The 25,704-nt window shown below is 44.1% G+C and overlaps 1 long non-coding RNA gene across 2 annotated transcripts; it reads right to left on the bottom strand.

Annotated features, from left to right (window-relative positions):
* Positions 1 to 1,671: 1,671 nt before the first annotated feature.
* LOC119285953 lies at positions 1,672 to 4,923 on the bottom strand. Of its 2 annotated transcripts, XR_005140077.1 has the most exons (3): positions 4,682 to 4,923; positions 4,185 to 4,412; positions 1,672 to 3,122 (listed from the first exon to the last, which is right to left on the bottom strand). It is a non-coding gene; the product is annotated as an uncharacterized LOC119285953 (long non-coding RNA). The 2 variants fall into 2 exon arrangements; XR_005140076.1 differs by having other exon boundaries at positions 1,672 to 4,412.
* Between the last annotated feature and the right edge of the window lie 20,781 nt (positions 4,924 to 25,704).

Genomic DNA, 25,704 nt, shown 5'->3' on the forward strand with positions numbered 1-25,704 from the left:
AACTATTCTCCTCCATCTTGCAGCTATAGAACTTATTAAAGACTTCATATCTCTAAATTCGGGCATTTGCTTGAAATATTAACTTCAACTCCTAGAACATCGCATATGCTCCATGACGTTCAAAACGTTATTGAAGTCCCGGTTCTAAGCCGTAAAGCATGGCACACAGAACTATCGAATAGTCATCAGCTTTACTTTGCCAGACGTTCTTAACGTCATTAGCAGCATCTGTAGCAGGCCTGGCACCCAGCGGTGCTTCTAGAACGTAATTCTTATATGCAGCAATGAGGATAATCCTCAAGTTATGAACCCAGTCCGTGTAATTGCTACCATCATTTTTCAACTTTGCTTTCTCAAGGAACGCATTAAAATTCAACGGAACAATAGCACGGGCCATCTATCTACAATCAACATAGACAAGCAAAATACTATCAAGTACTAAGTTCATGATAAATACAAGTTCAATTAATCATACTAGTCATCAACCCGTGGGCCTGCACGGGCTAGATATTTTGTGAAACATAAACATAAAATTAATCCAACGACATACATGTGTGATGTGTGATGGGAAACAATATTGGATTGAAATATAGGAAATTTTTAGTCTAATATTACTTCTGAAAAATGGTTAGTTTCACATTGGTAATACTTATAGGAAAAAAATATTAAATGTCTTTATTTACTTCCAAATAATTTGGTTCATGTGTCTTTATATTTTAGCATTGCAAGCTTTAATTTTTTATTTTTGTGCCTAATATTGTGATCTTAAGATGGTAGGAATCACAACAACATCGGGATTATAAAATTTTATAATTAGGCACCCATAACTACTAAATACAATATGAATGAACTAACCTCATATCACACTAAAACAAAGTCTATAAGCAATATATTTGTTCTAAGTGGGTAAAAATAGTTCATCAAGAAATATATAATATTTGCTTAATAAACTCACTTACATATTTAGTGAGCTCAGTTTCATTTATTTATATGTCCGTCAAGCATACACTGTTTTACTATCATTTTTATTAGTAAACTTACATGAGCAATTCAATTCGAATACACATTCCCTTAAAAAATATATCTTACACCAGCACAGATCACATAGTTCACCAAAGTAACGTGTAAGCATTATTATTATTTTCAAACTCATGTAAGCATTATTTGAAACAACTTTTGTAGCAGTCAGACTTTTTCTTCTTAGCATGTCATGGAGGTTTGCTTCGCTCTTCCTTCTGTTCTCCGCGGCAATGGAACTGAACAGTGTAATATATATAGACAGTAATTGTCAACCCAAAATTGGATTACAGTTCAGCGGATAGTCATGATGCAACAAATAATTAGAGGGAAGGTATATCTGAATGAGTAACAGTAATCATGTATGCATACTTTTGTTGATGTAAATCATTTTGCCGCCATGAATGATCAAAATTAAAACCTCTAAAATTGGCAACATCAATCCATCGACGAACAACATATCAAAATTTTCTGAGACTATATTACTTGCTGAATCTTTAAATATTTCTACAACGAAAATATAACATGACATCAAAAAGTGAGTTGGACAATCATCTTTCTAGCCTACTGCTGTTAAACAACTACAGAAATATGTCCATCCCGTCAAAAAGTGAGTTGGACAATCATTTTTCTGAACATATATTCCATGGCAAATAAAACTGAAGATTTTGAGGTTTCCTTAGCATGGAAAAAATTATATGTGCGACGTTCGTGTAATTGTAGCCACCATCTAGTTGTCTGGTCATACAGAAACTGTAATGCAAACTTGAATAAACTGAGCAATATAGATTATGTTACAGGCCTGAAGATAAAGGTTGATCTTGAATGCACAACATATTTCAGTACCTACTTTAGATAATAGTTGCACAAATAGAGTAGCTTTGTGCGCAAGACAAATCTTGAGCCCGGTCCATGGGATTATATGCAAATCAATAGCTCCTAGAATGACGGTTTCACATGGTTACAAAATGTGGAAGCAAGGACGGGAGTAATTTACAGGAAAAATATAAAGTACGTTTGATACTGCTATGAAAAACTGAACTACTATAGGACTACACGATCCCATCATGTAGATTTGAAAACTGGCAAATATAATTTGGTAATTAGCAAGGACACTCGTGAAAAGCTTTGCATAGTTCTAAAACGTATGGGGATGATGGATTGGAAAATTGGAGAAGTTGAGAACTAAGAATCGATTACTACAATTTAGAAGTGATTTGATAGTTAAGAAAGAATTGGCTAATTTGGCGCAAGATAAGAAAAACTAAATATTAAGACTAACATACAAGTAAGTAGTTACAAACGAACAACTTTGCTACTGGCCTAGTGCACCCTATAGTAACATCAAGTTATCTTTACAGTATTCTATAGCAACTCCAGGAAAATCCAACCATTCATATAAAATATTATACTACAAAAAGGTTAACTTACACCGAATCTATATCTGATATATTTGCTGAAGACATGACGTGCCATAAGAAAATAACTTATTTGCTTCACAGGAGACCAATTGTCATTGTACTATCAAAATATCAGTAAAGGTTCAGATGCATATCTTAGTAGGGAGATACGAAAATCACATGTACAGCTTAACTTGAAGTGTGATTTGATCTGCACATTTCAAACTGGTATCTACCAATGCATATTTGTGTACTTTTTACATGAGATGGTTGAGGGGGGTAGTAATTCCCATAAAACAGAAAAAGGTAAGCCGTTCTGCTTGCAGGAACCAATAAATTTGCTCCAACTGTAGTACACCTTTAAAATTCTCATCGTGCTCATCAAACATGGCTTGAATATGTTTTTTTAATGAGAAGAGAGAGATATTACTTAATAACATGAAACAAACCCATGGGGAAAATCGAGATTTCAAAAGTGGACACCGCACTACAGGGCGTTTTCAGGTTGTTGTACTAATGTCACACATCAATTGTGACGATGTGCACGCGGATGCAAGCCAAAATCAGATGGTAAATACTGTGTCACACTAGGAAGGCTGAGGGGAAAGGTTCACTTTCTAGAAATTCCGTTCAAAAATTAGTACAATAACTGACCATTAAGTCCCATCAATTCTCACCCCTTCGTCCACCACAACGCCATCTGTACTGCAAGATTGACACAATATAACCAATCATTCCTACTGAAGCGTAAGGCGCACCCTAATAATCTGATTGATCAACTTTCCGTTGCTTACTCAATTTCATTGAAAGAACACAACTTAAAACCAATTTGGAAAATCATTGCTTTGTCCAGGCTGTGAAATCCAAAAAATGGAAATCAAGCTTTTCAGAACTCATGTCCAGGGAACAACACGAAACATCTGCTCATGACCTTTTATAGATGAAACATTACAGGTAAAGCCGAATTGTTGGAAAATGAAGCAAAGGATTTAGACTGACTGAGTTGTCTGTTTAGTTGGGACAAAAGTGGTGAATGACAAAATTGAAAAGTTTGAGGGAAGATATCACTCCCTCTGATTTGCAGTGCTCTATTTGTACTTTTTGTAGCCACTGGATGAGGTACAAAGGAGAATCAGTTTCAGTTTGATCAATAATGTGACCATACATGACTTGGTGGTAACTAAAATCATTTATTAGTTCAAGATAAAGACTATAATTCCTATTTGCGATCTATACAGAAATATTAGATTAGTTGTAAGTTTGCGCACAAAAATTTATTGGGAGCTTTTGTAGAGTATTGTTCGATGATGAAATAGATTTAGTGGCATGCGTATACACTATTTTGCTGCGTAAAATGGAACACATAGATCCACTAATTTCGTGAAAGCAGATTTAGCTGATACTAATCTGGATCATTATCAATTACACAACCCCATTGCCATAAATATTAGAATCGCCAAAGGGGCTCTCTGGTATTCCTGGTTGAAAATGTCTAACGTATCATATTTTTTATACGTCACAACTGTAAAATCTTAATTATGGAACTACAAAGGAAATATCATACATATTATTAAAACAGACCAAGGAAATATGGATTCCATAGTTACCACAGGAAATTGTGCATGAGCAACAATGTTAAATTCTTAGTACAAATCTGCCAAAAATGTACAGTTTAACAGCCTGAATTGAGAGAAATCTCGGAAGTTGGTCCATCTTATAGGTCAAATGAATATATATGGAAAAATATTCATGGTCCAGGCATCATACCTTGTCTTAATACCGGAAGAAAGAGCTATTAGTTTTACCATGCAGATAATCTGATATTTGGACAACATCTATATCTTCTCCAGAGTAATAATATTTTGCAAAGCTTCCTATCAACTTCAAAGTGAACTGGTTAGCCGTTGGATGATTTGAAGACGTAGAGAACACACGTCGGGTGCAGTGTACCATTGAATTTGATGTAGACCATCCAAGCTTATCCTCCTTTACTCCCTAGAAGGCATACTCTAGTCAAGAGCAGTCCAAAAATACATGTACACAACCAAAACTTCTTGATGACAGTATGCACGAAGTGGATTTAGTGGGGGTTCTGTGATGAAATCAACATGATAGAAAACATGGGATTTGATGTTTACACGATTACTTGCCTGCAAAGTAGGGGCAAGATTAGTGGGAGATTAACACGAATAGGGTTGGGGACATGAATCACCATGCTGCCAATCAATCAGATCGATTTGGAAGGTTCTCGAACCCGTCCATACCTAATTACGCAGCTACCGTGAGATCCGTGCTTCCTTGACTGTTGACGACGATGAACCTTCCAGATCGGGGAGGATATGGGTCATTTTCTTCCAGATCGATTGCAGCACGATGAACCTTCTTCAAGTCCACGACAGGAAAATGATAGAGGAGAGGAGACATGTAGAAGCGGGGGAAGAGGAAAGGCGGCGATAGGCTCGCTCGACAAAGTGCCAATGGGTTGTGTAGAGGAGATTGAGATGTGTTTTTTCCTTCTGCGTATATCACACGGAAGGAGGTTTCTCCATGTGGAATAGGTGGGGAGGCACCATGAAGTATACTCATCTCTTTTTTTTGCAAGGGGTAGTATACTTATCTAACGGCTATAATTAATTAGTATATAGATCAAACGGACAATTACCTTAGTTTTCTAGGATTAAACGTGGAGTCTCGATTAGTGTTTCCAATTAGTAAATATAAGATTGTCGGTGTTAAAACCGGGGGATCTCGGGTAGGGGGTCCCGAACTGTGCGTCTAAGGCGGATGGTAACAGGAGGCAGGGGACACGATGTTTACCCAGGTTCGGGCCCTCTTGATGGAGGTAATACCCTACGTCCTGCTTGATTGATCTTGATGACATGAGTATTACAAGAGTTGATCTACCACGAGATCGTAGAGGCTAAACCCTACAAGCTAGCCTATGGTATGATTGTTGTTGTCCTACGGACTAAACCCTCCGGTTTATATAGACACTGGAGGGGGCTAAGGTTACACAGAGTCGGTTACAAGGGAGGAGATCTACATATCCATATTGCCAAGCTTGCCTTCCACACCAAGGAAAGTCACATCCGGACACGGGACGAAGTCTTCAATCTTGTATCTTCATAGTCCAACAGTCCGGCCAAAGGATATAGTCCGGCTGTCCGGAGACCCCCTAATCCAGGACTCCCTCAGTAGCCCCTGAACCAGGCTTCAATGATGATGAGTCCGGTGCGCAGATTTGTCTTTGGCATTGCAAGGCGGGTTCCTCCTCCGAATACTCCATAGAAGATTTTGAACACAAGGATAGTGTCCGGCTCTGCAAAACAAGTTCCGCATACCACCGTAGAGAGAATAATATTTCCACAAATCTAATCTGCTGACACGTTTAGCAACATGACATTATGTCATGGCCCGGTCTTTATTTGAACCGTTTTTCTCAACCAGCATTGCACATATCGCAAGGAGGTTTTCTTGACATATCTTGTCAAAGCAGAGATCATGTCCCCCTTATTACGGGATTCTCATCAATACGGACGTGGGTAACCCAATCGTTCCCGTTGATATGACTCCTCGATTTTAGGCAAGTCCCAAACGGCCACGAGGAGGACGCTTGATATTCACCCTCTTTATAAAGAGGCCAAGACTTGTCCTTTTTCCCTCTCGTGCTCAATCGAATCCTTCCCTCGCCTCGAGTTCCAACACCCCAAGGCTCAGGTCAGGCGCTTCGGACCTTCAACCATGTCCGGATCCAACCTCCAAGGTCGGTGGATGCCTTCCTCTGTCACAGAGGAAGACATCAAGAAGCTAAGAGAGGCCAGGTATTCGACCCTCGAAATCTCTCACAGGCTGCCTGCTCGAGGGCAGGTCATTCCCACTCCCGAACCCGGCGTGAGCATTGTATTTATCTCTCACTTCCTCCGAGGGCTAGGCCTCGCTCTGGATCCCTTTGTTAGGGGGCTCATGTTCTATTATGGGCTGGATTTCCACGACCTGGCCCCGGATTCTCTCCTTCACATCTCGTTGTTCATCGTCGTGTGTGAGGCCTTCCTCCGCATTACCCCACACTTCGGCCTGTGGCTCAAGACTTTCAATGTGAAGCCGAAGATCATGGAGGGGTGACACGCAGAGTGCGGAGGTGCCTTGATGTAACGCCCTCGATGCGGCTATATCTCCCACGTGTCGAAGCACGACTTAGAGGCATAACCGCATTGAAAGCAATGTCGCAAGTGAGGTAATCTTCACACAACCCATGTAATACATAAGGGAAAGAGAAACATAGTTGTCTTACAATCGCCACTTCACACAATTACATGAATAAATCATTACATCATCTAGATACAATCAAGGTCCGACTAGGGAACCAAAATAAAAGAATAACCCCAAATGCGACAAGGTCCCCGATCGACCCCAACTGGGATCCACTACTGATCAACTAGAACAAAACAACACAAAGGACAAGATCTTCATCGAGCTCCTCCTGAGCTTGGTTGCGTCAACTGCACGGTCTCATCGGCACCTGCAAGCTGGTTTGGAAGTATCTGTGAGCCACGGGGACTCAGCAATCTCGCACCCTCGCGATCAAGACTATTTAAGCTTATGGGTAAGGTAAAGGTATAAGGTGGAGCTGCAGCAAGCGACTAGCATATATGGTGGCTAACATACGCAAATGAGAGCGAGAAGAGAAGGCAAAGCACGGTCGATAAAAGTATGATCAAGAAGTGATCCTAAAACAACCTACGTCAAGCATAACTCCAACACCATGTTCGCTTCCCGGACTCCGCCGGAAAGAGACCATCACGGTTACACACGCAGTTGACTCATTTTAATTAAGTTAAGGTTCAAGTTATCTACAACCGGACGTTAACAAATTCCCATCTTCCCATAACCGCGGGCACGGCTTTCGAAAGTTCAAAACCCTGCAGGGGTGTCCCAACTTAGCCCATCACAAGCTCTCACGGTCAACGATGGAATAGACCTCCTCCCGAGACATTCCGATCAGACTCGGTATCCCGGTTCTATAAGACATTTCGACAGGGTAAAACTAAACCAGCAACACCGCCCGAATGTGCCGACAAATCCCGATAGGAGCTGCACATATCTCTTTCTCAGGGCACACCGGATCGTCCAAACTTCTGGTAGGCCAGCCCAGAGTTGCCCCTGGTGGCCACCGGCGGCTGACAAGTTGGACCAACACTCAGAGGAGCACTGGCCCAGGAGGGGTAAAATAATGATGACCCTGAGGAGCGCGACTCCCAAGGGAAAAGAAAAGGCTAGGTGGCAAATGGTAAAACCAATGTTAGGCATTGCTGGAAGAGCTTTACTTAAGGTGAACTGTCAAGGGGTTCCCATAATATCCCAACCGCGTAAGGAACGCAAAATCCGGGAACATAACACCGATATGATGGAAACTAGGGCGGCAAGAGTGGAACAAAACACCAGGCATAAGGCCGAGCCTTCCACCCTTTACCAAGTATATAGATGCATTAATTAAATAAGATATATTATGATATCCCAACAAGTAAACATGTTCCAACAAGGAACAAACTTCAATCTTCACCTGCAACTAACAACGCTATAAGAGGGACTGAGCAAAGCGGTAACATAGCCAAACAACGGTTTGCTAGGACAAGGTGGGTTAGAGGCTTGGTTCAACAATATGGGAGGCATGATAAGCAAGTGGTAGGTAACGCAGCTAAGGCATAGCAAAAGAGCAAGCAACTAGCAAGCAAAGATAGAAGTGATTTCGAGGGTATGATCATCTTGCCTGAAATCCCGCAAGGAAGAAGAACGAGTCCAGAGAGAAGACAAACGGACGTAGACGAACGGGTCCTCACAAACGCGACGTTACCGGAACCAACCCAAAGAAGCAAACACCGGAAAGAAACACACAACATAGTAAACAAACCACACATGAACATGGTATGATATGCCGGATGCGGTATGCGATGCATATGCATGATTGGACAAGGAATGCATGAACCTGGCCTCAACTTGGAAATCCAAAAGTGCCACTGGAAAGTTGAGATGAAATCGCTTGAAAACGATATAAAGATCACTGGAATCGGAGTTACGGTTTGGAAATGGCAAGCAATTCAAATATGACTCCGGTCTGCGATTAACAGCAAGTAGCCATCTAAATGCAACAAGATGAACATGCTACAGCACCCAAACATGGCAACAAAATATATGGCAGGGATCCACTCATAATTCTTAACAAAAGATGAACACTGAGCTACGGCCAATTCATCCATTAACAGGTTCAAACAAGCACGGCAAAAATGCAAACGATAACAGGTTTCAGACTTAGTGAAATTAACACAAGCCTGGAATTTCAGATCAGGTAGCACACTTTGGAGCATGAAAACTATATGCTACAGGACCTGAACATGGTAAAGTAAAGCATGGCATGGAGCTACTCAAAGAGCTTAACAAAAGTCCCTTAGTGACCTTGAGCCAAAAGGGATCAGAAAATACATTAGCAAGCATTTGAACATGGCAAAGTAAAGCATGGCATGGAGCTACTCAAAGAGCTTAACAAAAGTCCCTTAGTGACCTTGAGCCAAAAGGGATCAGAAAATACATTAGCAAGCATTTGAACATGGCAAAACATAATCAGTTCTCAGACTTAGTGAAAACTGGAGCATGCTGAAACAGATATCAAGTAGGCATGTTTACGAGCTCGATGCACTCACTACAGAGCAAGTCATGACAATCTAAGCATACACCCATCAAGAATACACAAAATACAAGCTAGACATGGAAAGTACAATAGCATAGCATGCACGGATCAACTACAACATCATCGGCAAAATCGCTAACAAGTAGATAATCTGCCCAGATTCACGAAATAACAAAAGTAGAGCTCGATTGACTCAAGCTAGGGTGCTCCATAGTTGCAAACAAAGGCATGGATGGATAGAGCACAACAAGATTAACAAAACATCCTTACTGATCATCCTCAAAAGAGGCACGGATCACTAGGAAACAACATGAACATATGGCATAATGAGATAAACAGATCAATGACTTAGTGGAAATGCTAAGTCCCTGAAATCAGCATTACCAAGTGCCTCACTTTGCAAGCTTGTGCTAGTCACCACACACATCATAAAAATACATGGGTTGCACCTCTGGAAAGATGGCAAAACCCTTAACAAAACATATGTAGATCTCAGGGGCATATCATGCACACAATAATCATGGCAAAAATGACAAATACCTAAAGGGAGCAGCAGATCTGACAATTATCTCAAGTAGCACTCTTCTAACAGCATTTCAAGCATCAAGATGAACTAAAATGAAAATGATGCAATGAGATTAAATGATGTACTCTCTGAGACGAACATTTTGATATGCTATATGCATGAATCGGAGCTATGGATGCAAAGTTACGAGGCGATGAACAAAGGCATATGAATCTGGGAATCTCGGGGACTTGGTGAAATATAACCTCACGAAAAAACTGGACGGAGAAGACCTGGGACGGAGGGATCCGGGAACCACGGTGCGTGTTTGGATCGAGGGACGGGTGGATCTCATCCACCCGCCCAGATCCGGTTGAGGGGCGGACTCCGGCGAGGTAGGTGGCCGGCGACGAGCAAGCGCGGCGGCGGCACGGAGGCAAGCGGGGCGAGCTTGCCGGCGGGAGGCGCATGACAGCGGAGGAAGCAGCGGTCGGCGGCCGGAGTGACGGCAGGGAGCGACGGAGCTCGCGTGGGATCCGGCGACAGGAGGTCGGCCTCGAGCTGCGCGGGGTCGCCGGCGGGAGGAACTCTGGCGGAGCAACAACGAAGGCGGCCGGCGGAGGACGGCCAGGGGCGGCGCTGGCGAGAAGACGGCGGCGGCGGACGGAGGAACAAGACGCGGGCACGGCCGAGCGGCGGTTCGATGCGGTTGGGCCCGGTCGCGCCTGGGGCGGGCCGGCCTCGGGCCCGCAGGGCCGCGGCGGCGCGCTGCGGAGAGAGAGGGCATGGCGCGGGTGAGGTGGCGCGATCTGATTGGCTCGCGGCGGCAGCGGGGTGACATGGCGACGCCTCATTCGCCGGAGTGACGCGTCCGGCGGGGCAGACATTGTCCGGCGCGGTGGGAGATTTTGTCCGGGCGCGAGGAGGACGAAGCTAGGGTTAGATCTGCGCGAGGATTTCGGAGGGAGACACATATTTATAGGTAGAGGGAGCTAGGAGAGTCCAAATGAGGTGCGGTTTTCGGCCACGCGATCGTGATCGAACGACCGAGATGATGGAGGAGGTTTAGGTGGGTTTTGGGCCACTTGGGAAGGGTGTTGGGCTGCAACACACATGAGGCCTTTTCGGTCCCTCGGTTAACCGTTGGAGTATCAAACGAAGTCCAAATGGTACGAAACTTGACAGGAGGTCTACCGGTAGTAAACCAAGGCCGCTTGGAAAGTCTTGGTCCAATCCGGAAATGTTTAATCCCCACACATGAAAGAAAGGTAGAAATGACCACCGGAGGAGAACGGAGCGCTGGAATGCAAAACGGACAACGGGGAAAATGCTCGGATGCATGAGACGAACATGTATGCAAATGAAATGCACATGATGACATGATATGCAATGCATGACAAGCAAGCAATGACAAGGCAACAACAATGAATAACTGGACGACACCTGGCACATCGGTCTCGGGGCGTTACACTTGATAAGCAAAAGTGCTGATGTTCCATGGCCAGAGGGTTCCTTCCTAGAGGTGTCCGGTTTATGGCAACGGGAGTGGTTTATATTACAGCTCCCCGAAGTGCCATGTGGGTAGCCGCCCCTGCCTTTCGCTCGGGCCCCCCACCACAACTGACATCATGGATCAACAAGGGGCTGAACTGGGGGCCAGTAAATGATGTGCCGATATTGCAGAGTCGCATCCGAGATCTCCTCGAGAGAGATGTCAGCCTGGTCATGGTAATGCAAGTCATGCTAGTTCGTCGAGTCCCGCCTTGCAAACGTCGACCCCTCCGTATGTGGGAATTCAACCCGGAAGGACCGCGAACTATTCAGCACTTCCTCGGCATGACGCTCAAAGAGATGTACAAATTGTTCTTCGGACCACAAATAAAGTGTCCAAACACCACCGAGGATGCGGGTCTAAGATGTAATCGCCCAGATACCCAGGTAAGTAATCCCGTGGCCGAACATGTTGTCTTTTTATTTATCATAACATTATTCTGAAAAGTCGCTCTTTGACCAGGACTGGGTAACAAAGGCTAAGATGATCAGGTGTTCGGCCCCCCTTCCCGAAGGCTCAGCAAATCCAGTACTAGCCAGAATGCTCGAGCTGGCGCCTTACAAGCACCCTCAGGGGAAGACAAAGGGGGGAATAAAGTGGCTGAAAGCAGGCCTCACTCATTATTCGTCCAAACCAGGGGAATTAGCGCCTCCGTGAAGGAGGATAACCAGGAAGAAGAATCTGAAATTCCCTCTCCCAAGGAAGGAAGAGGACCACCTCTGAAGACCCAGAAACAAAGGTTTCCAAACGGGGGAAGAAATCTCCGCCAGAGGGTCCTGCCTCAGAGGGTACTCTGGCCGCACAGTGTCCGCAAGGGGATCAGCCCCCTACCGAGCTGTAAGTAAACAAAAAGTACTTAATAGTAAAAATATCCTACATTACTTCTGAAGACAATAACCGAAGCATATGTCTTGTAGTTCGGGTCGTAGCCCTTCTCGACAGAGTTCGTCTTTGGGGGATCTCCTTCCGGAGATGATGGAGAGCGAAACACCTCCCCCTGCCACCCCGCCTCATGAGGCGGGCGACCCTGAAGTGTCGTCGCGGAGGGTTTCTCTTGATCCACCAAGGCCAGAGGGTAATCCTTTGGCCACCCAAAGTCCTCGGTATTCGGCTCCTAAAGAGAGCAACAGACAGAGTCCGGAACCGTCCGGTGTGCGATCAGACGCACTGAAGAATCTTCTGGAGCAAGCGGCCATCTCAGAAGCGCACCTTACGCTAACGGGTACGGTGATTGAGAGGATTTCATCCACCGAAAGAGGGTTGCACGAAGCTTTTATGAGTCTTCTGAAAGGCTTTGAGGTACGTGAAATAGTGTATGTTTTTGACAGTACCGCACACGTTAGGTGTGCCCTATGCAGATAGTAGCCCCTGAGACTCTGGTTGCCGTCGAGAACGGCGGCAAACAGAGGATCATAGTCCCAGGTAATAATCAGGTTGCCTTCATGTGCAGGTGGCTGAAGGTCCGGTGGCTAGCCGGACTAATGAGTTTGCCGAGCTGAAGCGGCAATTTGATGCGGCAGATGCCGACATCGTGCTTGTCAACAAGCGGCTCGACGAGGCACAGGTGAAAGCACAAGTGCTCCCTAGGTGGTTTTGATAATTGATGACAACATATCTCTTGTTGGACTAACATTTCTATCTAGCATGTTTCAGATAAGTTCAACAATGGAGTGGCATGGCATGGATGTGAAAGTGGAACTCCTTCAAGATGCTAAGGACAAAGGATTGGCTAAAGCTTAAAGCTCAAGACTCTTCATTTTACATTTTAGTGATCCAAGATCACATTGAGTCCATAGGAAAAGCCAATACTATCAAGGAGGGATGAGGTGTTGCTTAATGAGCCTCTTGCTTCATGTGCTTAATGATATGCTCCAAAATCCTCAGCTACTTTCCCACTTCCACATATGACCTAAACCCTAATCCAAACTCGGACCTACCGATTATTCCTATCCGGCGCCACCGAGTTTCACTTATCATAAGCCACTGCCAAACCCTAGCAATTCGGTTCTACCGATAGGGATCTCGGTCTCACCGAGATGGGATTGCAAACTCTCTGTTTCCCTTTCGTAACTTTTCGGTCTCACCGAAAGAGCGAATCGGTCCCACCGAGATTGCAATGTAAACTCTTTGTTTCCCTTTTGTAACTTTTCGGTCTCATCGAAAGAGCAAATCGGTCCCACCGAGTTTGCCTGACCAACTCTCTGGTTAGCTTATTACCAAACTCGGTCTCACCGAGTTTGTGTAATCGGTCTCACCAAGATTACGTTATGCCCAAACCTTAACCATATCGGTCCTACCGAGTTGCATGTCAGTCCCACCGAAAATCTCTAACGGTCACTAGGTTTACCTTTTCGGTCTGACCGAGTTTGTTGATTCGGTCCCACCGAGATTGGAAAACTGTGTGTAACGGTTAGATTTTGTGTGGAGGCTATATATACCCCTCCACCTCCTCTTCATTCATGGAGAGAGCCATCAGACTAAGCCTACACTTCCAGCATCCTATTTCTGAGAGAGAACTACCTACTCATGTGTTGAGGCCAAGATATTCCATTCCTACCATATGAATCTTGATCTCTAGCTTTCCCCAAGTTGCTTTCCACTCAAACCTTCTTTCCACCAGATCCAAATCCTATGAGAGAGAGTTGAGTGTTGGGGAGACTATCATTTGAAGCACAAGAGCAAGGAGTTCATTACCTACACACCATTTGTTACTTCTTGGAGAGTGGTGTCTCCTAGATTGGCTAGGTGTTACTTGGGAGCCTCCGACAAGATTGTGGAGTTGAACCAAGGAGTTTGTAAGGGCAAGGAGATCGCCTACTTCGTGAAGATCTACCGCTAGTGAGGCAAGTCCTTCGTGGGCGATGGCCATGGTGGGATAGACAAGGTTGCTTCTTCGTGGACCCTTCATGGGTGGTTGCTTCTTCGTGGACCCTTCATGGGTGGAGCCCTCCGTGGACTCGCGCAACCATTACCCTTTGTGGGTGGAGCCCTCCGTGGAGTCGCGCAACCGTTACCCTTCGTGGGTTGAAGTCTCCATCAACGTGGATGTAGGATAGCACCACCTATCCAAACCACGGGAAAAACATCCGTGTCTCCAATTGCGTTTGAATTCTCCAAACCCTTCTCCTTACATTATTGCAAGTTGCATGCTTTACATTCCGCTGCTCATATACTCTTTGCATGCTTGCTTGATATGTATTGTGTATGTTGAAATTGTGCCTAAAACTCCACTCAAACCAAAAAGGCCTAAAAATTGCAACTTTAGCACTAAGTGTCTAATCACCCCCCTCTAGACACATCTACTTCTAGATCCTACAAGTGGTATCAGAGCTTCGGTCTCCATTGCCTTGGTGATCCTAGTTTTGGTAATTGTCTATTTGAACTTACCAATCTTAAGCATGCTAAAGGAGATGTTGGAATCATTAGTGATATCATATTCGAAGCTATAAGAATTCATAAAAGTGACCACTTTGATGATCATTTATCTAATGAATTACCCTCTCTAGGAAATGATGAGTCACAAGATCATGATGAACATGGATACTATGATGATGATGATAGTGACTTTGATCTTGATGATGCAATGAGACATTTTGGTCTTATGGCAAATCTTCGGGGATATGAGTCAGGAGTAAAGGAATGGGTTCTTGATAGTGGATGTACTGATCATATGACCGGAGATGAAGAGATGTTCCGTGAGCTTGCTGAAAATGACGGCCCTCGAAAATATGTCACCTTTGGTGATAATTCAAAGGGTAAAGTGGTTGGCCTTGGTAAGGTGGCCATCTCACATGATAGTTCCATTCAAAATGTCATGCTCGTTGAATCTCTCGGCTACAACTTACTTTCAGTATCTAGACTTGCTGATTTCGGTTTGAATGTCCTATTTACTGAGGTAGATTGCCAAGTATTTCGTCGAGACAATCATAAAATGGTCTTTACTGGTATGCGTAGAGGTGATCTTTACATTGTCGATTTCTCTAAAAAGGCACAATCTAAAACTTTCTTTGTTGCTAAATCCTCAAAAGGTTGGTTGTGGCATAGACGACTAGGTCACGTTGGCATGAGAAACCTTGACAAGCTTATTAAAGGAAATCATATCCTTGGAGTTAACGATGTCATATTTGATAAGGATAGACTTTGCAGTGCTTGTCAAGCAGGTAAACAGGTTGGAGGAAGGCATCCCGTGAAGAACATCATGACCACAAGAAGGCCACTCGAGCTACTTCATATGGATCTTTTTGGTCCCAACGCCTACAAGAGTCTCGGTGGAAATTCTTTTGGTCTAGTTATAGTTGATGATTTTTCAAGATTTACGTGGGTGTTCTTTCTTAATGACAAGTCGCAGGTCCAGAAGATCTTCAGAAACTTCGCTAGGAAGGCCCAAAATCTGTTTGACATGAAGATCAAGAAGGTTCAGAGTGACAACGGAACGGAGTTCAAGAACGCAAATGTGGACACTTTTCTTGATGAAGAAGGGATTTCACACGAGTTCTCGGCTACATACACACCTCAACAAAATGGAGTTGTTGAGAGGAAGAACCGGACGCTCATCGAAATGGCAAGAACGATGCTTGATGAATACAAGACGCCGAAGCACTTTTGGGCAGAAGCGGTTGAGACAGCTTGTCACGCAACAAATCGCTTATATCTTCACAAGCTACTCGGCAAGACGGCATACGAGCTTCTCACCGGTAACAAACCCCAAGTTGGATACTTTCAAGTATTCGGCTCAAAGTGCTACATTCTTGATAAGCATCGTCGTTCAAAATTTGCTCCTAAATCTCATGAAGGTTTTCTACTTGGTTATGGCTCAAACTCTCACACTTACCGTGTCTACAACAATTTCACCCGAAAGGTTGAAGAGACGGTAGATGTGAAGTTTGATGAATCTAATGGCTCGCAAGTAGAGCAATTGCCAATTGATGTAGGAGACAAAGACCCTTCAGAAGCAATCCAAGACTTGTCCATTGGCAAAATTCGTCGAATGGAGGTGAAGGAGAGTACTTCATCCGTCCAAGTGGAAGCTTCTACTTCACGACAAGGTGAACCAAGAATCGACACGGAAGCATCCACAAGTGGGACACACCAAGATGAAGAAGACAAGGAAATGCATCAAGACGAACATCAACAACCTCTTTCTCCACCACGACAAGAGAACGACGACGTCAACAATGAAGAAGGCTAAGAAGAAGACCAAGATGAAGAAGATGTTCAACGAAGACTGATAGAGGCGAGGGTCCCGATCTTTCGATGAGATGATAACTATCGATTTGGTGGAGACGACTTTGACGATCCGACTACAAACGAGCACGACGTTGCGCCTTAGCAATCGCTAAACCAATCTCCTGAGGTTACTGACGATGCCGGAAGCACGGTCAGACTGACCACGAAGGTCTATTCCTGCAAGCAATCGAAGAACGAGCAAGAATATGATAAAGCAATCTGAATATTGCAAATATATATGAGGTATTGATAATGGTGGGGATCCGTAAGCGGTCTTGGTCTGGTCGTTGGACACAAACGAAGTACACGAAGTTGCAATGGCTAACTTTTAACTAAACAAATCCCAAGGAAAAGCTACTAGATAGATCTACTTATATAGGAGCAAGGGGTGGCGGCCAAGGAGGTGGGAGGACGTCCCAAGGCAGCCTAAAACTAAATCTAGGTCGTACAAGGCCAATGGGCCCAAGTGGAGGTGATGTAACACCTTTGGACTTGTAGTTTGACTCGGATTCTGTTGCAGCATCAGATTGTTTCGTCCACAACTCACCGCTCCGGACGAATTTGAAGGTGATTCCAATTGGATTGGAAAGAGCACGAAATCTAGTTTCCAACAAAAAAAGAATCACCCAATTCGGAGTCCGTATAAAAAACTTGTGTGCGTTTTGAGTCAGGTATGTATGTGCAGTCCGAATCTGAATCCAGAACGTGAGAGACTTGGACTCTATCTTCTCTTGGGCCAAAAGTGACGTGAGAGAACTTTTTGGACAGCAAATAAACATCTCTTTCTTCCTTATCTTCATATGTGGATTGTACAAATGTCCCATACACCTGCAATTAGACAAAACACAAAAGTGTGTGAAGTATTTTTGTTCTGGATAACATAAATAGATTATTGAATAGTTTCCACTAGAAATCACCTGACAAATATGCATATATGCAATATTTTTGGTCATATCCAAGATAGTCATGTCCTCATCAAAGACCCAAGCAAAAGCTCTCACGAGTTCGAGCAAGAATTGCCAAAGATCATCCCGTCGAGCAAATCCTCAATGATATACAAACCGGGAGAATCACTCACTCAAAAACTCGTTTAGCTAACTTTTGTGAAAACTATTCATTCACCTCTAGCATTGAACCTATGAAGGTTGAAGAAGCATTGGAAGATCCGGATTGGATAAACGCTATGCATGAAGAGCTACACAATTTTGAGAGAAACCAAGTTTGGACATTGGTTGAGAAGCCCGACAACAACCACAACATCATTGGTACCAAATGGGTGTTTCGCAACAAGCAAGATGAAGATGGACAAGTGGTTCGCAACAAAGCACGTCTCGTCGCCCAAGGGTACACACAAGTCGAAGGTATGGACTATGGTGAGACATATGCTCCCGTTGCTAGACTTGAGTCCATTCGCATCTTACTTGCCTATGCTAATCACCATAATATCACCTTGTACCAAATGGACATTAATAGTGCTTTTCTAAATGGTGAAATAGAGGAGGAAGTTTATGTCAAACAACCTCCCGACTTTATCAATCCTAAGAAACCAAATCATGTTTACAAACTTCACAAAGCTCTTTATGGTCTTAAACAAGCTCCTAGAGCATGGTATAAATGCTTGACCAAGTTCCTTATTACAAGTGGTTTTCAAATTGGTAAAATTGATTCTACTCTTTTTACTAAAAGGGTTAATGGAGAACTATTTGTATGCCAAATTTATGTCGATGATATCATATTTGGTTCAACTAACCCTCTCTTTAGTGAAAAGTTTGGAAAGCTAATGTCAGAGAAGTTTGAGATGTCTATGATGAGTGAACTCAAATTCTTTCTCGGTTTGCAAATCAAGCAAACTAAGGAAGGTACATTTGTCTCTCAAACAAAGTACACCAAGGACTTATTCAAGAAGTTCAATATGCAAGAATGCAAAGGTATGTCTACACCCATGCCTACTAGTGGACATAATGATTTGACCAAAGATGGTGAACCGGTTGATCAAAAGGTTTATCGCTCTATGATTGGTTCATTGTTATACCTATGTGCTTCACGTCCCGATATTATGCTAAGTGTGTGCATGTGTGCACGATATCAAGCTGCTCCTAAAGAATGTCATCTTAAGGCTGTGAAAAGGATAGTGAGATACTTAATCCATACACCAAACTTTGGCATTTGGTATCCTAAGAGATCTTCTTTTGATCTCGTTGGCTATTCCGACTCGGATTATGCCGGAGACAAGGTTGATAGAAAGTCCACTTCGGGTACTTGTCAATTTCTTGGTAGATCTCTTGTGTCTTGGTCTTCCAAGAAACAAAACTCGGTATCCTTATCCACCGCCGAAGCGGAATACATTGCCGCTGGTTCATGTTGTGCTCAATTACTTTGGATGACCCAAACTCTTAAAGATTATGGGATCTATGTGAAACATGTTCCGCTACTTTGTGACAATGAAAGTGCTATCAAAATTGGTCATAATCCTGTACAACATTCTCGAACTAAGCATATTGAAGTTCATCATCATTTCATTCGAGATCATGTTGCTAAGGGTGACATTGATCTTAAGCATGTTCGCACCGATAAGCAATTAGTGGATATATTTACTAAACCTCTTGATGAGAAAGTGTTTTGCAGGTTGAGAGGAGAATTGAACATCATTGATGCTTCGAACTTGGAGTAGAAACAACATCGGATACATGCAAGACATGAGCTTATGACTAATCCATGATATATCTCTTATGATAACTATCTTATGTCTTGGATATATTTGCACCTTGCATGTTGTCTAACCCATGTAGGTGCTTGGTTGAATCTAATTCCATGAGATTGCGACTCACTCACATCTTGAGCAATCTCTACATCACCAAGACTCTACGCAATGGTGGTTGAAGACAAGGAAGCACAAAGCCATTCAAACATATCCTTAGACAAATTCTATCTTGAGCTTCATGATTGTAATTTTTGGATACACAAGTTCTCTTCCTTGCAAGAACTAACCCATGTAGGTAGATGAACTCAAACTCCAAGTGGTGCTCCCAACTCTTGATGAGCTACATCAACCTTGAGCACCCACACAAGTTCAACTACTTGAGCAAGAACCACACCACCACCCAAGGTATGTTATTCCATCTTAGAGAAGCTTTACTCCAAGACATGATTCAAAGCAACTCAACAAGATGTGAATACATCAAGATGCTTAAACGAAAAATGGTAACCCCATTTTGAGCTTAAACGATGAGTATGACCTATGATCAAGTGTTCTCACTTGACTCCTAAGTCAATATACTTTAACATAGGTGACTATGTCACCGCCCAACTTTAGATGAAGTTCTCTTGTGTTCTTTTCTGTGTTATTGCATTTGTCTCATGCATGTTTATTTTCTTTCTCTTTTTCAAAAAAAAACTTCATCTAGATCTTTTAGTTTCTTCTCTTTTCTCTTTGTTTTTGTTCTGCATTTTCTGCATTCAATTCCTTGCAAATCCTTCAGGTAATTCATTGCAAATCTTTGTGAGATCCTACATGTCTAGTGAGCTAAGGTGACAAATGTTTTTCTCTGTGTAAACTCGGTTTCACCGACTTGTAATTTTCGGTCCAACCGAATCCTTTCAGTACCACCGAAACATTCCACTCGGTGCCACCGACTTCGCAAAAGGAAAAACAATTTGCCACTTGTTCTATATTTCTTCTGATCCAGCTCTACTCAATGAATCTTGTCCTCTTCAAGCATCACAGGTTTATCCATTGCTTTGTGCTGAGTCTCAAGGACCAAACCTATACGACGGATTCCAGAATGCCCTTCTTGGAAATTGATGTCAAAGGGGGAGAGAGAGATCACATCAAAGCTTGTAGGAGAGAGAGATCACATCAAGGGAGAGAAAAAGTCTCAAGAACTAAAGAACTAAACCTACAAGAGAGAAAGTATTAAGGGGGAGAAAGAGATTTCCAGGGGGAGAGAATACTCAAGGATCCCAGATGCTTGATGTTCAAGAGGAGATATGTCACATGCCTTTTTGAGGGAAAGACATGTATTTGCATTAAGTTCTATCCATTTGTATCTTTCAGCTCTGATTTTCTGTTCCCTATCTTCTCCCAATATCCCATGTAAGATTCAGGGGGAGCAAGACACCTAAGGGAAAGAAATCAGTCAAATTCATTGCATATCTTTACTCTTGGGGACATGTTGAATCCAATGTGGTACCTTGTACTCACTCTCTACATGTCATCCCAGTCTTGGCATTCTTGTGGTTTCTTTTGTGTGCTCTGGCTAGTGGATGTACCTGTGTTATCTAACTTTGTTTGAGCAGGTTCATTCCATCCTAAGCCAACTCAAAGACTACACGGTAAGTGTATGCATCAAAATCATGAGTATGAGGAGTTCTTGCTTATGTACATACTATTTGCAAGAAGGACTCATGAGCATGAAGGTATTTTCCTTGATAATCTTTTACTCTGATGCATATGGCCAAGATACATGTAACATATTGCCTACTCTGTCATGGTTATGCTCTCACATGCCTCTATATTTCATATTTACATGAGTGCATACATGTAGGGGGAGCCTATGCTTGTTACATGTCCTTCCAAAGCTTTACTTGTTGTTCTTTATATCTTTATCTAAAGCTTTGATGTATGTTGCCATCAATTACCAAAAAGGGGGAGATTGAAAGCACAAGTGCTCCCTAGGTGGTTTTGATAATTGATGACAACATATCTCTTGTTGGACTAACATTTCTATCTAGCATGTTTCAGATAAGTTCAATAATGGAGTGGCATGGCATGGATGTGAAAGTGGAACCCCTTCAAGATGCTAAGGACAAAGGATTGGCTAAAGCTTAAAGCTCGAGACTCTTCATTTTACATTTTAGTGATCCAAGATCACATTGAGTCCATAGGAAAAGCCAATACTATCAAGGAGGGATGAGGTGTTGCTTAATGAGCCTCTTGCTTCATGTGCTTAATGATATGCTCCAAAATCCTCAGCTACTTTCCCACTTCCACATATGGCCTAAACCCTAAGCCAAACTCGGACCTACCAATTATTCCTATCCGGCGCCACCGAGTTTCACTTGTCATAAGCCACTGCCAAACCCTAGCAATTCGGTTCTACCGATAGGGATCTCGGTCTCACCGAGATGGGATTGCAAACTCTCTGTTTCCCTTTCGTAACTTTTCGGTCTCACCGAAAGAGCGAATCGGTCCCACCGAGATTGCAATGTAAACTCTTTGTTTCCCTTTTGTAACTTTTCGGTCTCACCGAAAGAGCAAATCGGTCCCACCGAGTTTGCCCGACCAACTCTCTGGTTAGCTTATTACCAAACTCGGTCTCACCGAGTTTGTGTAATCGGTCTCACCAAGATTACGTTATGCCCAAACCCTAACCATATCGGTCCTACCGAGTTGCATGTCAGTCCCACCGAAAATCTCTAACGGTCACTAGGTTTACCTTTTTGGTCTGACCGAGTTTGTTGATTCGGTCCCACCGAGATTGGAAAACTGTGTGTAACGGTTGGATTTTGTGTGGAGGCTATATATACCCCTCCACCTCCTCTTCATTCATGGAGAGAGCCATCAGACTAAGCCTACACTTCCAGCATCCTATTTCTGAGAGAGAACTACCTACTCATGTTTTGGGGCCAAGATATTCCATTCCTACCATATGAATCTTGATCTCTAGCTTTCCCCAAGTTGCTTTCCACTCAAACCTTCTTTCCACCAGATCCAAAACCTATGAGAGAGAGTTGAGTGTTGGGGAGACTATCATTTGAAGCACAAGAGCAAGGATTTCATTACCTACACACCATTTGTTACTTCTTGGAGAGTGGTGTCTCCTAGATTGGCTAGGTGTTACTTGGGAGCCTCCGACAAGATTGTGGAGTTGAACCAAGGAGTTTGTAAGGGCAAGGAGATCGCCTACTGCGTGAAGATCTACTGATAGTGAGGCAAGTCCTTCGTGGGCGATGGCCATGGTGGGATAGACAAGGTTGCTTCTTCGTGGACCCTTCGTGGGTGGTTGCTTCTTCGTGGACCCTTCGTGGGTGGAGCCCTCCGTGGACTCGCGCAACCATTACCCTTCGTGGGTGGAGCTCTCCGTGGACTCGCGCAACCGTTACCCTTCGTGGGTTGAAGTCTCCATCAACGTGGATGTAGGATAGCACCACCTATCCGAACCACGGGAAAAACATCCGTGTCTCCAATTGCGTTTGAATTCTCCAACCCCTTCTCCTTACATTCTTGCAAGTTTCATGCTTTACATTCCGCTGCTCATATACTCTTTGCATGCTTGCTTGATATGTATTGTGTATGTTGAAATTGTGCCTAAAAATCCACTCAAACCAAAAAGGCCTAAAAATTGCAACTTTATCACTAAGTGTCTAATCACCCCCCCCCCTCTAGACACATCTACTTCTAGATCCTACAACAGGGTATGTGATTTCTCCGGTAATCAACACATAGTAAGAGGAGCATGATGCCAGTATCTTTAATATGTTGTGACTGCAGTTAGAGTTGCCGCCGTGGAGACCCTTCGGGCGGAACTTGCCCGAGCCAAGGAACAAGCCAGGAATAATGATGTGGTCGCTCTAAAGGCGATCGAAGAACTACGGGCCGAAGAGGGTGCGCATTGCCAAAGCAAGGAAAGAATAGCCAAGATAGCCGTTGAGTTGAAAGATGCCGCCGACTGTTACCAGCTTATTGAAGAAGAAAGCCAAGCGAAGGCAACGGACCTGGAGAAGGCCATGGTAGCAGCCAAGGAAGCCTGCTCCAAAATCAGAGCTGCGAAGGAGGAGCTGCGCCAAGCTGGGGATAACGCGGCTGGGAAGCCCTTTTTTCTAGACTAAGTTCGAAGATCCGAAGTATGCCCCTCTTGATCAACTATGGAGTTCTGCAGACGCATACGTGGATTTGGCAGCAAGTGCTGCTGATGCGGCCGAGTACTTCAAGGATCAAAAAGATCGTGAAGTGGAAAAGTTGTTCTAGTCACAGTTCCATGCTCCAGTGTGTCCGCTGCTGTTGAATGAGCGAATGGCCGAGTGGGCCGAGCTCCATAGGTTGTCCGGACTTGCCATGAGGTCTGGTGTGGATCATCTGTGGCCGAAAGGGCCAAGGCTGAATAGTTACTTTGGTTTGGTGCAACAATTCCTTGGTGCTGTGCAGCACATCGACGCTATGAAGAGGTCGGTGTGCATAGAGGGTGCACGGATGGCACTTGCCCGTGTCAAGACATACTGGGCAGAGATGGAGGCCACCACTGTTGCAACACAGGGTTCGGTCGTGGGCCGGGTAGCTGCCGAGCACTACTTTGAAGAAGTCCTTGAAGGCGCTCGTTCGATAGAGACTCAGTGCTCGAAGATTATTATGTTCTAGTGACATGTATTCCTATTGTAAAAACAATGTTTTATTGAATTATAAAGGATGTGTTTATACTTTTGCCTAAAAGTATTGATGCCTCATGTGCGGCCGTTTATGTATATATGTATATAACCTGAAAGTTTGCAGTCGTCGGCTTCAGCCCCCACACATATAATGTGGGGTTGTTCGCAGAAAACACGTATTCACACTTGATCCAACGTCTTGGTCCATTAAGGAGGTTGTAGCGCAGCGAACAAGGCAATCGGACTATATTGCTTTAACACTTTCACTTAGCCATAGGAGTTTGACGGTGGGACTACTATATAGCCCCTGGTACTTCCACGGTCGTCCGAATACGGGGCGCGTACGTACATGACTGGGATACGTCCCTTTGTTAATGCGGAGGAATCGAAGATTCCGCTAAGTCATCGAGTGGTTGACCAGTCTCACGCTTTATCATGACAGTCAGTTTTGGCTTTCTCTACTGAGGTGCTCATCCGGATGAACCAGGGCACAATCACAGTAGTTCCCCCGGTGCCGCCTTAGCCGATAGAGCAGAACGTAAGGTAGCAAAACACGGGAGCCGGGCAAACCCAACATTTGACCAAAGACATGATTCGGAGTTGATGCATATAAGGCCTAACTCGCGACGCCGAACACTCCCTAAGGTATTCGGTCTTTATAACATATGTCAGGCTGAACAATGCCCTTAATAATAAACCCCGAGTGTCCAAGTATGTGCACTATCCTGATGTGGCCACATGCCAATAACGTCAGCATCCTTCTCGGTTGTATTGAGTATCCGGAGGATGTGAACAACAAGAGACAGTAAAAAAAGGTTTACGCAGGGTCTTAATCTGAAAAGAAACCTTTGAGCGGGTCCCTACTGCACGCCTGCGCCTGTGTCTCCGTTGTGCCGTGTCCTGGACGGGTGTAGCACGATTGTCATATGTAAAAGTGAAGAACTTAGGTGAAAGTTGTCGTGCCAGAAAATTGGTTATTATCAATAAGCCATTGGAATTCAAGATAAGTCAAGTTGAGCCGAACTAGCCCTGATTACACGCGGGAAGCCCTGGTACCGTCTATGAGGGTTTAACCATCAAACCAATCTCATGTATATGTAGTGATACGCCAGACTCGTCTAACCGTGTCCGTGGTCTTGACGACCTGTCGTTTATTCTGGTTGGTGAGGCCGTCTAGTGGTCAGCTGTTAAAGCCGCCGCACGTTTTGCCGCGCGTAGAGAACGCTCAATATTTACACTAACTGTGATGGTGCCACGTGGACCGGGCATCTTAAGCTTGAGAGAAGCGTAATGCGGTACTGCATTAAAACGAGCGAAAGCCGCTCTTCCGAGTAGTGCTTGATAGCCACTTCGGAATGGAGTGATGTAGAAAGTTAACTTTTCACTTCGGAAGTTGTCGGAAGAACCGAATACAACCTCTAGTAATAGAGAGCCCATGCAGCGGGCCTCTGGGCCTGGTATTACTCCCTTGAAGGTAGTATTACTGCGGCTGATTTTTGTCGAGTCTATCCCCATTTTGCGGACTGTGTCCTGATATATCAGATTTAGACCACTGCCGCCGTCCATAAGGACTCGTGTGAGATGGTATCCGTTTATTATTGGGTCTAACACCAAGGCATCCAATCCTTCATGCCGGATGCTTGTCGGGTGATCCTTGCGATCGAAAGTGATCGGTTAGGCCAACCAGGGGGTGAACTTGGGGGTGACGGGCTCTACGGCGCGTATGTCTCGGAGTGCATGTTTGCTTCTCCTCTTCGTCACATGGATCATGTTTACTGTTTTAACCTCTTGTGGGAATTTTTTCTGTCCTCCAATGCTTTGCTGGCGAGGTTTGTCCTCGTCTTCGCTTGGTATCTCCCCCCCCCCCTTGTGTTCGGTGTAAAGCTTACCGGCCTGCTTGAAGACCCAGCATTCTCTGTGGGTGTGATTTGCAGGTTTATCGGGGGTGCCATGAATCTGA

Source organism: Triticum dicoccoides, chromosome 4A, assembly GCF_002162155.2.
Source record: "Triticum dicoccoides isolate Atlit2015 ecotype Zavitan chromosome 4A, WEW_v2.0, whole genome shotgun sequence".
NCBI lineage: Eukaryota > Viridiplantae > Streptophyta > Magnoliopsida > Poales > Poaceae > Triticum > Triticum dicoccoides.